The 13,213-nt window shown below is 33.2% G+C and overlaps 1 protein-coding gene across 1 annotated transcript in view; it reads left to right on the plus strand.

Moving 5' to 3' along the window:
• Positions 1 to 4,985: 4,985 nt before the first annotated feature.
• The window catches only part of cu (NADP/NADPH phosphatase nocturnin), a 62,802-nt gene continuing 54,574 nt past the window's right edge, over positions 4,986 to 13,213 (plus strand). The window contains exon 1 of the mRNA XM_089645938.1: positions 4,986 to 5,156. The gene's annotated coding sequence lies outside the window, so the exon portion shown is untranslated. The remainder of the gene's footprint in view (positions 5,157 to 13,213) is intronic.

A 13,213-nucleotide genomic window follows, 5' to 3' on the forward strand; every position in this document is an offset into this window, starting at 1 on the left:
GTGATTTAAGATCTATAAATTAACATACATGGAATGAAATTCTTCATAAAGTTATGAATAATCCAATTAAATATTAATATTTCTTCTGCTCAAAAACGTGTTTTAAATGAAATTAGTTGTTATTATGTAAACATAATATTACAAACACAACCTGAAAAACATATTTTCAAATATATTTTTTACAATAACACCGGTAAACACATTTTATGCGTCGAATTCACATATCCTGTCAACAAACTACTCTCTCTACTATTGCAATCGATTTGCAACATTAAATTACGTATTAGATCTCTTGTAAAGCGTCATTTAAATAAATAAATGTAGAGGCTCTCGACATTCTAGTAAAACGGTTTTTTATAAAAATTATAACTAGTTACTACTTCGTACACTCTACGTCACAACATGAAATGCAGTTGCGATATAACACCAATGCGTATTTGTTCGATTATCATAATAATTCCATACGGGTGACAATTTTTACCAACACGTAATGTTTTCCTTACATATTTTTATCAAACAATGGTAAGGTATAGTAAAATGTGGAAATTTTATACATAGAAGAGAATACTATACGATATGTGACATGCTTGGTTCTACCCGATGACCTAATATACTGGTTTAATAGAATTATTTAATGTACATTCCATAAAGTGCAAATTCAAATTTCCATGATAAAATGGTATGGTACAGTTTCCTTGAAGATAAAAAAGACCCCCCTCTCGGCAAGATCCCACAGCCACAGCAGTTTCCAGAATCTCTAATGAATTCAACAAAACAAGACAAAAATACAATTGACCCATAATGTGGATTTCCACAGTACCACCCCAGCCTAGGAGCACCCCTGTCTCGGTACGACCGGTACGCTCTGGGGCACTGATTTATTAGGAATTGAAACACGTGCTCTGAGGATGGGAAGGAGGTTGTAGTTCAATCGAACGGTAAACATGGCAACCTAATAAGCCATCATTGGAATTTTGGAAGGGCAGGAATAAAGAAATTGATTGAGGGTTTTTTTTTTCTTTCGTCACGTCTTCCTTCTTCTTGGATCTTTTTAAATCTTCTTGTATATTTTAGCTCTTCTTGTCTAGTCTTACTTCTTCTTCGATCTTGTTGTGTTGTAATGTCTGCGAAGTTATTTATTTATTTTAATATATTTCAAAAAAGCCCTACAATGAGTTAGAAAACTCATTTAGAGAAAAAAACATTATAAAAAAGAAGAAAATATAGTATTACAGAGGAGTACAAAGTTGACACAAAAAAAACATAAACATCGTGTATAGAAGAAAAGTTGAAGAAACTGCGATGACAACAATAATCTTTTGGTAATTCAGAAAACATCTGCATTGTTTCCCTCTGTGATGTTTTTGCTTTCTCTTGTCATCAATGGATTATTAAGTTTAATGAGAAGGCAACCAGTCAACAAGACATTTTTAATGAAAAGGAAACAAGTCAAAAAGACATTTCCAACGAGAAGGTAACAAATCAACAAGACATTTCTAATGAGAAGGCAACAAGCTAACAAGACATTTCCAATGAGAAGGGAACAAGTCAACAAGACATTTCCAATGAGAAGGGAACAAGTGAACAAGGCATTTAACCCAGTAGGTTTTTTATCCCCACCCTTATTAGACTGAAAAATTGTGTGTTGCTACGAAAAACAGTTTTTCCCCAACTTTTATGGATTCTGCGAAATTCGTTGAGAGTATAATTTTAACAATAACTCTCGACAGAACTCTCCACAAACTTGATATACTTTCCTCAATTAAATGGAAAATCCACATTATAATTCTTTGAAATGCGGTATCTACCTACGTGCCACTGGGAACATAATGATAATATTATAGAAAATAACGCCTTGATAAAAAAAAGATCTTTAAAAGATTTGTTTTGTAATAGAGTTTTAGAATAAGCATCTCATTGTAAAATTTTGTAAGTGTTATTGGTACTTATTATTAAGATTACTCAGTATAAAGTGAACATGAAGTAACAACTCTCACGATATATTGTTAAAAGAAATTTCAAAGATATGGTTTATTTACACACGTGAAACTGAATAGTTAAAAGTTAGATCATACTATAACTAGTAATTCTAATTAACTTAATCAGTCTTCACAGAAACAGCAATGTTGGTAAGTTGGTTCTGCATCGAGGAACGAGGAATCTATCTTAAACATATAAACCTATCTCAATCAGAACATCTAAAATCGGAGGCCCTGAAGAAAATAATTTCCCTCAGGGCCCGATGACGTACTTTGGGGATGCCGTGTAGAGAGTTTTTAAAACGAAAGGAAGGTGAGGAAATTATTGAAAGGAAAAAGGTGTGAATCGATCGAGGTGTAAGACGTTGAGAGAATTCGGCTGGAGAGGTCAAACGGTCTCCTCAACCGGCCTCTCAGTGGGCAGGAGCATCCTGAACACACCTCACCCGATGAACCTGGGCACCCCTGCTAAGACACCAAACGTATCGAACCACTTGGGATGACCAATGGCAGAGGTGCTGGTTATTGGTACCCAAGCGAGCCTCCCAAATTGTTTTCCTTTGCTGTGTGTCACAATATGTGTCACAATATGTGTCACAATGTGTGTCACAATAGCTTTTGTGAAGTTTATTCGGCGAATAAACCAAAGGCCTCTTTCTAAGATAATTGTTAGTTTTAGACATGTATGAAAATTTGAAAGGAAAAGGTCCTCGCTCAAGACGCAGTGTCTGCTCAGAGTACGGTACTCCTAATAAACCATACCTAGGTAGGTATTGTCCGGAAATAATTAACGCGCTCGTTCATCTTCTACATTGACCTCAGACGAATGATAATGGTTACTGAACACTGAACACTGGACACTGGAAGCTGTTAAACAAACATAACACGCAAAACATAACGACCTAGACAATGCATTGTTGTATTTTCCGCCATAGATGTGTACCTACCTACATTGCGTTCTGCACAATTAAAACGTATAAAAATTATATTAGCATATTTAATTGATTTTCTATTATCAAAAAACTATAACATTATGTTAAATCTAAGTACCATATATGGCAAAAAATCATTAAGATTTACTTTTTGAACTGTAGATACTCACGGAGAAAACTTAATTACATATATGTATATATGACTATATACTGAGGAGATTTCAAATATTGTCGGACTATTCGTAACCTGAGAATATTTGTTATTCTTTTAAAAAAAACATATTTATTACTAATTTATTAAAGATCTGTTCAAATTATTTGTATTCCTGCCAAAAACGGGATTGCCTTTAAATAATAAATTGACAGATTTCCTAACAAATTATGTATCAGTAAAACACGAAAGTGTTACGAGAATGTTGGAACACGTAATTAAATACTTGAACATTGTTGGGTAGACCCGATTCGATATTATAGTGACAATTGATTTCATACGCATTCTTTATTTTGCCCCTTTGACTGCTTCATTATTTATTTGTTATTTGCGCGTTGTGCAGGACGTAGCCAATGGTTGTTGACACTATCTGGCTTCCTTCAAGATTTCAATAGAAAAAATATGAATTTAACATACGCATTACAGTTAAACTGATATTTCAATGTTTCCTTTCTTATTTCCTTGAAGTGATAATATGAAAATAATTGCGTAAACTAAGAAATTTAAGAAAAAAAGTGTGCAGTTTTTATGCCACCTAAGCTTTTTGCCGATATTATGTTAAACAGTTCAAACGAATCGAAGATTTAAAATTAATCATTAAATTTATTCAAAACCATCTTAAAAACGTCTTGTAAAAAGTTCTCTTGTGCGGTGTCGCGAAAAGAAGTACACAAATTATATTTATAATACGAATAAACAAAAAAGATCATACCACACTAAACAGTTGGTAAACAGGGGTCTCACATTGTAATAAATTTACCAGAGAATAAGTGTATGTCAAAAATAACACACTAATATTACATAAACTCAAATATACATAATTTTACGCATTAATTATAATTAAATTCGATAAAAACACTGTTGATAGTAATATGATAGTTAAAATTTGATCGAGTATCTTATATACATATAGTAAACCAGACCAACATCACTACACATAAATTATCATTAAATTCGACCATAAACATTGTTGTAGTAATAACTAACAATAGATATTGATATATTTGTTTCCAAATTTTATATATATAGTAAACCAGACCAATATCACTACACATAAATTATTATTAAATTCGACCACAAACATTGTTGTAGTAATAACTAACAATGGATATTATAATATTAAATTCGACCACAAACACTGTTGTAGTAATTTAAATAGATACTCGTATCATATATATTAAATAGATACTCGTATCATATATATTAAATAGATACTCGATCATATATTTGATCCAAATCACACAAATATTCAGTGAACCTAACCAAATTACACATTAATTATCATTGACCACAAACACTGTTGTAGTAGTAACAATAGATACTGATAAATCTGATATCAAATCTTATAAATACATAGAAAACCTGAACAATTCACACATAAATTATCATTAAATTCGACCACAAACAATGTTGTAGTAAAAATAATAGAGATTGATATATTTGATCTCAAATCTTATAATGCATAGTAAATCTGAAAAATACACACATAAATTATCATTCAATTCGACCACAGACACTGTTGTAGTAATAATAATAGATACATTTGATCCAAATCTTATAAATTGGAAACCTTACCCATAAACACATCAATTATCGTTAAATTTGACCGTAAGTCATAGTAATAATTTTAATGCTGATAAAATCGATCCCGAATCTAATCCGAAATGGATTTGTTTTGATTTAGCGCAGACTCTGTCTTCCGTTTCCGCGTGCCGCCGGAAGCAGGCTGTCGTCCCACCCCGCCGCGTGACCTCCGGCCGAACGACCTCCAAGACTCCGTCCCCACCTAGAAGGCTCACGCGGAACATACCTCAGTTATAGCCGTCACTCCTTGCGCGTTACGTTTAACAGTCTCTACTCCCGGGCGCGATCTCTCGTATATAGGGCGGATACGACAGTTGGGGGGTCTTATTGTGGTTGCGATTTCAACGCTATACGCAGCGAATACAAAACAGTAATGATAAAAGTTTTATGTGAACATTTTTTTTAAAGTTTTAAAATAAAGTTCGATTGAAGAAGAAGATTTGTGTGACGGTATGCAATTTTAATTTTATTTTTAAAGCAACTTAACCAAACTTATCAATAAAATAATAAAGAAAAAGGAAGAAAATTTTGTGTTTTGATCATTATATGAACGAATGAATTGGTGAGAATATTCAAATCATTTTATAAACGTTGTCATTTTTCTTATTCATATAATTTATTTTTTGTCAAACTTTTATATTTATTATGTGTTCGTATTGTTTTAGTCGGTGTAATTAGTCTTTTAATGCTTTCTAATAAAATAGCGAGTTTCCAAAATTAAAAATGGATTAATTATCATTATTTAATAATTACTAATAAAACTTTGTTTGAATTTAAAATACACGATAAATCTAACAGGAGTTAATGAAATTAACCCTTAAGGTTTTTAAATATTATTACCAACAAGTCCCAACGAAATGGTGAATTTTCTTGGAATTTGAGAATGTTCCCGAGATAACTAAAATGTGCTACATATTACTTATTTTTGAAGTCGTTTAAAAGAAACACTATTTTAGAAACTAAATTAAATTATCTTTGAAATATTTTCATTTGAAAAAAAACATTGATCTTTCTAAATAATATTATTTCAATATCGAACATGAAAATTTTAACAAGCAAACTTACCATAACATTTTGACTCGGAACGTCCATAATTTTGAGGGGATTCTATATTTTTAAAACATATCCGTTTTGTGTAATAACTAAGTAGTTGTGTAATAATAAGTAATAAAACTGACACTTCACTTATAATACCATTTATATAATAAAAAAATATAAATATTTTTTTAGCTTTCAACTGTCAATGAAAAAATACCGAAATTCGTAATCATGCACATTGACAATTTAAAAAATTTTTATCCATGTAATAGTGTATAAATATTGTAAAATTTTGAAGAATAATTATTTATCTTTCCAATGACGAACATACCATATATCTACGCATTATAGAAAAAAATTAAAAAATACTTTTATAAGGTATTGACGCCCCGGTCAGATGTGTCCTCCAGAGGTCATAATGGAATATGATGTTTGTGGCTAGTAATGTCCTTCCGAGGCCTAAAGGGTTAAACACAAGTCATGAATGAACACTAAACAGGCAACTTGTAGATTTGTAAGCACTTGGCAGCTGAAGGGTCAATTATCTTTCAAGGGTCAATTAGCCAACATCTCTTCCCAGAGGTCATTTTGTTTTATGTTGTTATTAAATATTAATAAACTAACACAGTTTTATGAAATATTTTAATCGTGAAACCATTTTTGATGTTTTTTTCAGATGCATTAGATTAATTAAGAAATGTTGTAATTACATTCAATCGCACCTTCCACTATTTTATAAATGCTTTTTCCTGCTATAAAGTTATGTGTGCTCCAAATCTCAACACATAAATTTGTACATTTCTTAGATGTATTTAACAAGGGTAATTATTTAAAGATTATTATTTCTTATTTTAGATTCTTTATACCTCACAGTAATTCATGAGTTTGTAGAGTTGAACAAAGGACATTATTTTAAAATGCCTGGTAGGCGACGAGGCAGGAATTTCGTTAAAATTAATTGCATTAGTCCCACGGTTGTAGAGTAATAAGGATTTTATCAAAGATATCATCGTGGAAATGTGAGAAATAATTATTCACAGAATAAACACATAAAATAAGATTCATCAGTAGCTGGTTTTAAGGCTTTTTTTTCAAAAACAATTCACATAATATTATGTCTGTCGCGTCCGATATAAGGTTTATGTTTATGGTGTGTTCTAGTGCATGCGAATTAACATTATGATTAATGTACACAAGTAATTTTATATTTTTTGTTGAATTTTTATACGCAACAGTTTGAAAACAACAAAAGGTTAAGACACAATATATTCTAACAGATACGAATAGTTTTAGTGGAGTTTGTTAAAAATAGCATAGGGTGGATGAATATTAATGAAAATGCTAAATTTTAATGTGATTTTATTCAAATAAACATTTTACATCAACGTATTGACTACAGGAAACAACATACCTACGTGAAAAATAAACCAAATATTATTTATCTATCTATCTAACAATCACGCCGTTTCCCCGCAAGGGTAGGCAGAGAGGACAGACCGCCAAACTACTCGGTCACACCACACACTCCTTGCCTCATTCACATTCATACATCGTCTCTTACATGCTCTTCTGTTATTCCGTCTCTTGACATAGTCCGCCTCAAGTATCTGGTTCACTTGATCGTGCTATGTCTTCCTTGGGTGCCCTTGACTTATTTTACCATTCACATTCTTGTCGTAGGTACAGGTAGAAAAATGAGTATTGATAATTTAATAAAATCTGGTTAAAATGTGATTGCAGTCCGTTTCCTATTAAACTTTTACTACATACCTAATATATCGGAACGCGTGTTCATGCACCTGCATTTGTCCTGATAATATACATTGTCGAAATACGAAAACATTTGATAACACATTCGCATTATTAGGAAACCTATCAATTCATTTGTTAAGAGGCTACAATGACGTTTTATCCGCATTAAGAATAATGTAAAGATCAGTAAGTTTTCTTCTTCTTACATTCATTTTTAAGCGTCCCTCTGTGCTTAATCTTACTCATCAGCCTTTCATTCTTTGCGAATCAACACATATCTCAAACTATCTCGAACTATGGTTTTAGCACACATACGCCTGAGAGATCTCACCTCTACAGCGTTCAGCACGAATGATTATTTTTATTGTATTATATGTATTTTATTATTCTCAGGTAGACACACCTGAGGAAGACGAAGAGCTTACTATTTTATTTGTGATATTTCCGGGGAAGGTCTTTCATTATAACATTCGGACTAACATGCTTACACGTGATTTATTTCTCATGTTGACATCGGTGAATGTACACATTGACCACAACTACCAACAACCAATCGGAACAAATAAGTTAAACAAATATAAACAAATAAAAAATAAGTACTCTTATAAAGGGTTTTCCAATAAGAGGTGTTATTTTGAATAGCCCGCTATTTCGGTAGATGTTGAAGCTGTCATTTTTTCATCACAAGCAGAGATGTGCAAAATGGGTACCCCAAAACCATTTGAAATGCAAAATGGAAATGGGTCAAAACTTTTCCATTTGAAAATGCAAAATGGTTTTTAGAAAAGCATTTCAAATGCAAAATGCAAAATACCTATTTTCAAAATGCATTTCAAATGCAAAATGGTTTCTCAGGTCAAACAATTAAAATAATTATAGAATTTTTAAACAATTTTGTCATTTAATAATGGACATCAATGTAGAACAAACATATTACATGATGGTAAATCCAAAAACACCACGACCATAAATATATCACTCTCACCACGACTACAGATTATGAAACCACAAAAAATTTACGCGGGACTAATGTTGCCAACCTAAAAACATAGAAACTTAGCAGTTAATATTACAGCGTCATGGCCCCATGTTCAGTATTTGAATCAGTATTTTTTGTAATGATATCACTAAATTGCCAGGGCTCCTACCAGGGAGCAACTTGACAAATGTAAATTATCTCTCATAGGGAGGTTGAGGACCGACTGATATTTGGGGCTTATGAAAAAAAGATGAGTGGATATAGTAGGAAGAATGTTGCAAAAAAGCATTTAAAATGGAAAATGCATTGAGAAAAGCATTTAAAATGCAAAATGCAAAATGGTTTTTAGAAAAGCATTTAAAATGCAAAATGGAAAATACTCATTTTGCATTTTGCATTTCCATTTGAAATGGATTTATTTGAAATAAAGCACATCTCTGATCACAAGCAACGAAACCATTGATCTTTTACCATTGAATATTAAAATAACACCTCTTATTGGAAAATCCTGTATAAACAATATTTGTACATGCGAATGGAGAGAAAGAAGTTATTCATAGAACTAACTTATGCTTCAGTCGCTTCATGAACACATTATTTAATATCCTCTGCGGCCTGATGATATTCGCACTTGTATAATGTACATATATAATGTCAATATGTCCATAATTTGGCCTAATACCCTTTGCAGCATAACAAAAATATTAACTTGCTTTTTTTAAGTGCGCAAGTTTTCAAGTGTTGACTGTTGTGGGTGTTTAATTTTCAAGTTTGATAAACTACAAAAAACGACTTAACGGTTTTTGTAATCAGGTACAACAAAAGTAAAAGGTCAATACGGTCTAAACATGACCAGCCTCACGTATTTGAATCGTTAATCGTGACGTCTTCCCAGTTATTTTCCTGGTATGAATGAATCCCGCTCTCCGCGTAAAACCAGTTGTTTTTGTTTTTTGTTTCTATCTGATATTTATTTGGTATATTAACTTTTATATTTTCATCCGCATTTGGAAAATAATGCATGTATGTATGTCAGATGTCGGGAAGTGGGTTAATTTCTGGAAATAAAAAAATAAATTCAAATATAAATATATATTTAAAGATCACTAAGGTGGGGGTGTAATTGGGGGTATTATAATTCAAACTCCAACGGCTCGGAGGGCTTTGAAGCAGAGAATGGACGATTATCTCGAGAGTATTTCCTCCTGGGGTAAAAATAATCTCGTCGAATTTAATGTTTCAAAGACCCAATCCTGTCTGATTACGTCTAAAAGGGATCCAATTGATAATCTAGTCTCCTTCAACGGAAGCAATCTTCCGAACAGGCGTTCCATTGATATGCTTGGTGTAACTATAAGTGACCAGCTCAGGTACGGGGGCTCCATCGAAGCCAGAGTAAAGTTGGCCTCTCAGAAGCTGGGCGTACTGTACAGGGCCCGCAGATACTTTAATAGTACACAACTGCTGACCCTGTACAAATCGCAAGTGCGCCCTACTGTCGAATTTGGCAGCCATCTCTGGTCCGGAGCCCCTAAATACCTGAAAAAAACCTTTGACTCTGTGCAGAAACGGGCGGTCCGTTTGATAGATTCCCCAATCTTAACAAACGGACTGCAATCTTTAGAGCACAGGCTGTCCTTGTTCTATCGGTATTACAATGGAAGATGCTCTGAGGAACTAGCGTCATTGAAACCTTCGGCACCGGTGCGTAGTCGGGATACACGCCAAACAGCGCGCCCAACATTTACACACGGTTGACATTTGTCACATGAGAACGGGTCGCTTCTACGATTCGTTCTTAAGTTCAACAGCTCGGCTGTGGAACGAACTGCCGGCCTCTGTGTTTCCTCCCTCCTACAACATGGGACTCTTCAAGACCCATGTTCACTCCTTCCTCTCCACAAAAAGACCCTCCACACAGCATCCCCAAAGATGACATAGGCCCTGAGGAATTTTTTTTTCTTTAGGGCCTCCTGTGTGGAGTTAATATATAAAAAAAAACCCCGCCACGTGTTGATGTGGCTCAGTCTGTCTGTGCAGATAGATAAACAATAGTGCGTGTTGCTTTTACGTCCAACAGATGGCACTTTTTTTCCAGGAAAATATGGTTTTGCCTTTACTTCTTTCCTTCGTCTTTTTTATAGAATGCCTACAAACTGTTCAACCCGTAAAAGAAAAATGGTGCTAGTTCGCCAAAACTTTTTTTATAAATAATATGTTAAATAATTGTATTTCATACGAGTGATGCTATCAATAAATAATAAAGTGTTAAGTAACATGGCAACGAATTATCTTACAATGTATTATTCAATCCAGTATATTATGCATAATTAACAAACCGGATTTTTTTATTAACATAACTTGTCCATATTAGTGTCTGTGATATTATTATTTTTTACGTCGTAATCTGATCAAACTTTGCAAAAAAAAATTGCAAGAAATTGCCGAAAAATCCTTTGACGAAAAAAAAATTAATACCCTAACTAAATGATTATAAAAAACTAGCTTACGTGTACCATGCGTTGCTCGGGGGGGACTTATAAATGGTTTGGAGTAAAGTTTTGAGGTTGTGAGGCTATTTTAAGTTATAAAATTCTGCAGTACATTATTTTGATGTGTCTCATAAGGTTTAGCTAGCGTTATCAATGTAAGCGCCCCAAAATATTTTTTTACGTATCATTAAAAACATCGATTTTTCTCTACTTTTCATAAATATGATATGCATGTACTGTATATGTAAATCTTCCGGAAGAAATTATCTAAATTATAGTTAAAATCCTATCAAAATGCGTTGCGTAGCTTAGAAGAACTATGCGCACAAACAGACAGACGCGGAAACACATTTTTATACTACAGGGTTTTCTAATAAGAGGTGTTATTTTAAATAGCCCGCTATTTCGGTAGATATTACTTTTGAAGCGTTCATTTTTTACATTTGACAAGTAAAAACTACGCCATTAACAAAAATGGAACGATACACGCTTTAACAACGCATTGGAATTATTAAAATTTACTTGAGTGAATCAAATGCAAATCATCTTGAGTGATGAGGCCAATGTCCACCTCGGTGGCTTCGTCAACAAGCAAAATTGTCATATCTGGGGCTCGGAAAATCCAAGATTTATTTTTGAAAAGCCTCTCTATCCTCAACATGTGACTGTTTGGTGCGGTTTATGGTCCGGCGGAGTCATTGGACCTTACTTTTTTTGAAAATGAGGCTGGAGCAATAGTTACGGTGAACGGATTGCGCTATCGAGAGATGATTAATATTTTTTTATGGCCGGGATTAGATTGTATTGATCTGGACAACGTTTACTTTCAACAAAACGGCGCTACGTGCCACACAAGCAACGAAACCATTGATCTTTTACGATTGAATATCAAAATAACACCTCTTATTGGAAAACCCTGTATTTAGAGGTACTTACTGATGTTAAATATTGCTTATATACTAAAAATCTGGTCAAGTTATTCATATTCCCGTTGAAAACGGGACTGCAGGCCTTTAACGATTAAATTGACAGAATTCTTAACAAAGTATCAGTAAAACACGAATGTGTTATGATGGCGGAACAAGTATTCGTAAAAAATATAATATTGTGGCATTTGGTCATTATATTTACCAGGAAAAGTACACCTGCATGAACACGTGTTCCGAATTATTCTGAATGGATTGATTATTTTATCAAGAAATGGATTGCTATCAGGTTTTAACAGGATTTCGATAAATCGGCCATCGTCATTTTTCTCAACAGAAATCAACTGCCGTCGAATTATATAAGTTCGACTACTAAGCCCTAGACAGGTTAATGATAGTATTGATTTGTAAATTAGTGTTATGGTTATTTATGTGATATGTGGTATGATCAGGTAGACTTCCAGTAAAACTCCGAGATAAGTTATTAGACCAAGTACAGGGAGCGATCTACCTACTAAGTTCGTATTTTTAACTGTGTCACGCTGTCTCGCTCTGTGCTGACATAGTTAACTTCACTACTTATTTATCCTAGATGATTATTATCCGTTACAGAAAGATTTTAGATATTTGAAAATATTTTATCAATTGAAAAATATGGACTATGCTTAAAACAAAGAAAAACACAATAAACGCAAAGTGGCCGTGTTTCGTGATACAAAAGTCTGCCCAATTTCAAAAATAAAACTCAGTTTCATCATCATTATAAATTTTTCATTTCGTGCAAATGAGATGGCGCTATACTATGTCAGACAAGTGTAAAAGATACATGCGGGTGCTTAATAGGCTAGAATTAAAAGGTACTTAGTCAGTGGCGACATTTTTTAAATTCAAATCTACATGGAAGGATATTCTAATATAATAATTGTGGATTGCATAATCCCACTAGCCAACATATTCTAATTGTTTGAGTGTAGTGTGAGCCTGGAGAGAGAATGGAAAGTACCTGGTTATTTAGATCTGGCTGCTAAATCCGGTTAAAGCCATTTCATGCAAACGTTTCGATTCTGAATGGTGATCTTTCACCAGGGCGATAGTTAGTGTATTTAACATTTTACTTCAGGCACACGGACACGCTCATAGATAAGGTTCGTTGGGATTAAACGATGAAAAAGCAGATTCCACGTGTATTATTTATTCGAGGGAAAAACATTTAGGTAGATTCATGATTCATATTATATGAATAAAAAGATAAAAAAAATTGTGAAGAATATTCATGAATAAGCTTTCTGAAAGTAATAAAATAAGCTTATGTTAATGTCT

This window comes from Hesperophylax consimilis, chromosome 23 (genome assembly GCF_061612785.1).
Source record: "Hesperophylax consimilis isolate HC1 chromosome 23, BYU_Hcon_1.0, whole genome shotgun sequence".
Classification (NCBI taxonomy): Eukaryota; Metazoa; Arthropoda; class Insecta; order Trichoptera; family Limnephilidae; genus Hesperophylax; species Hesperophylax consimilis.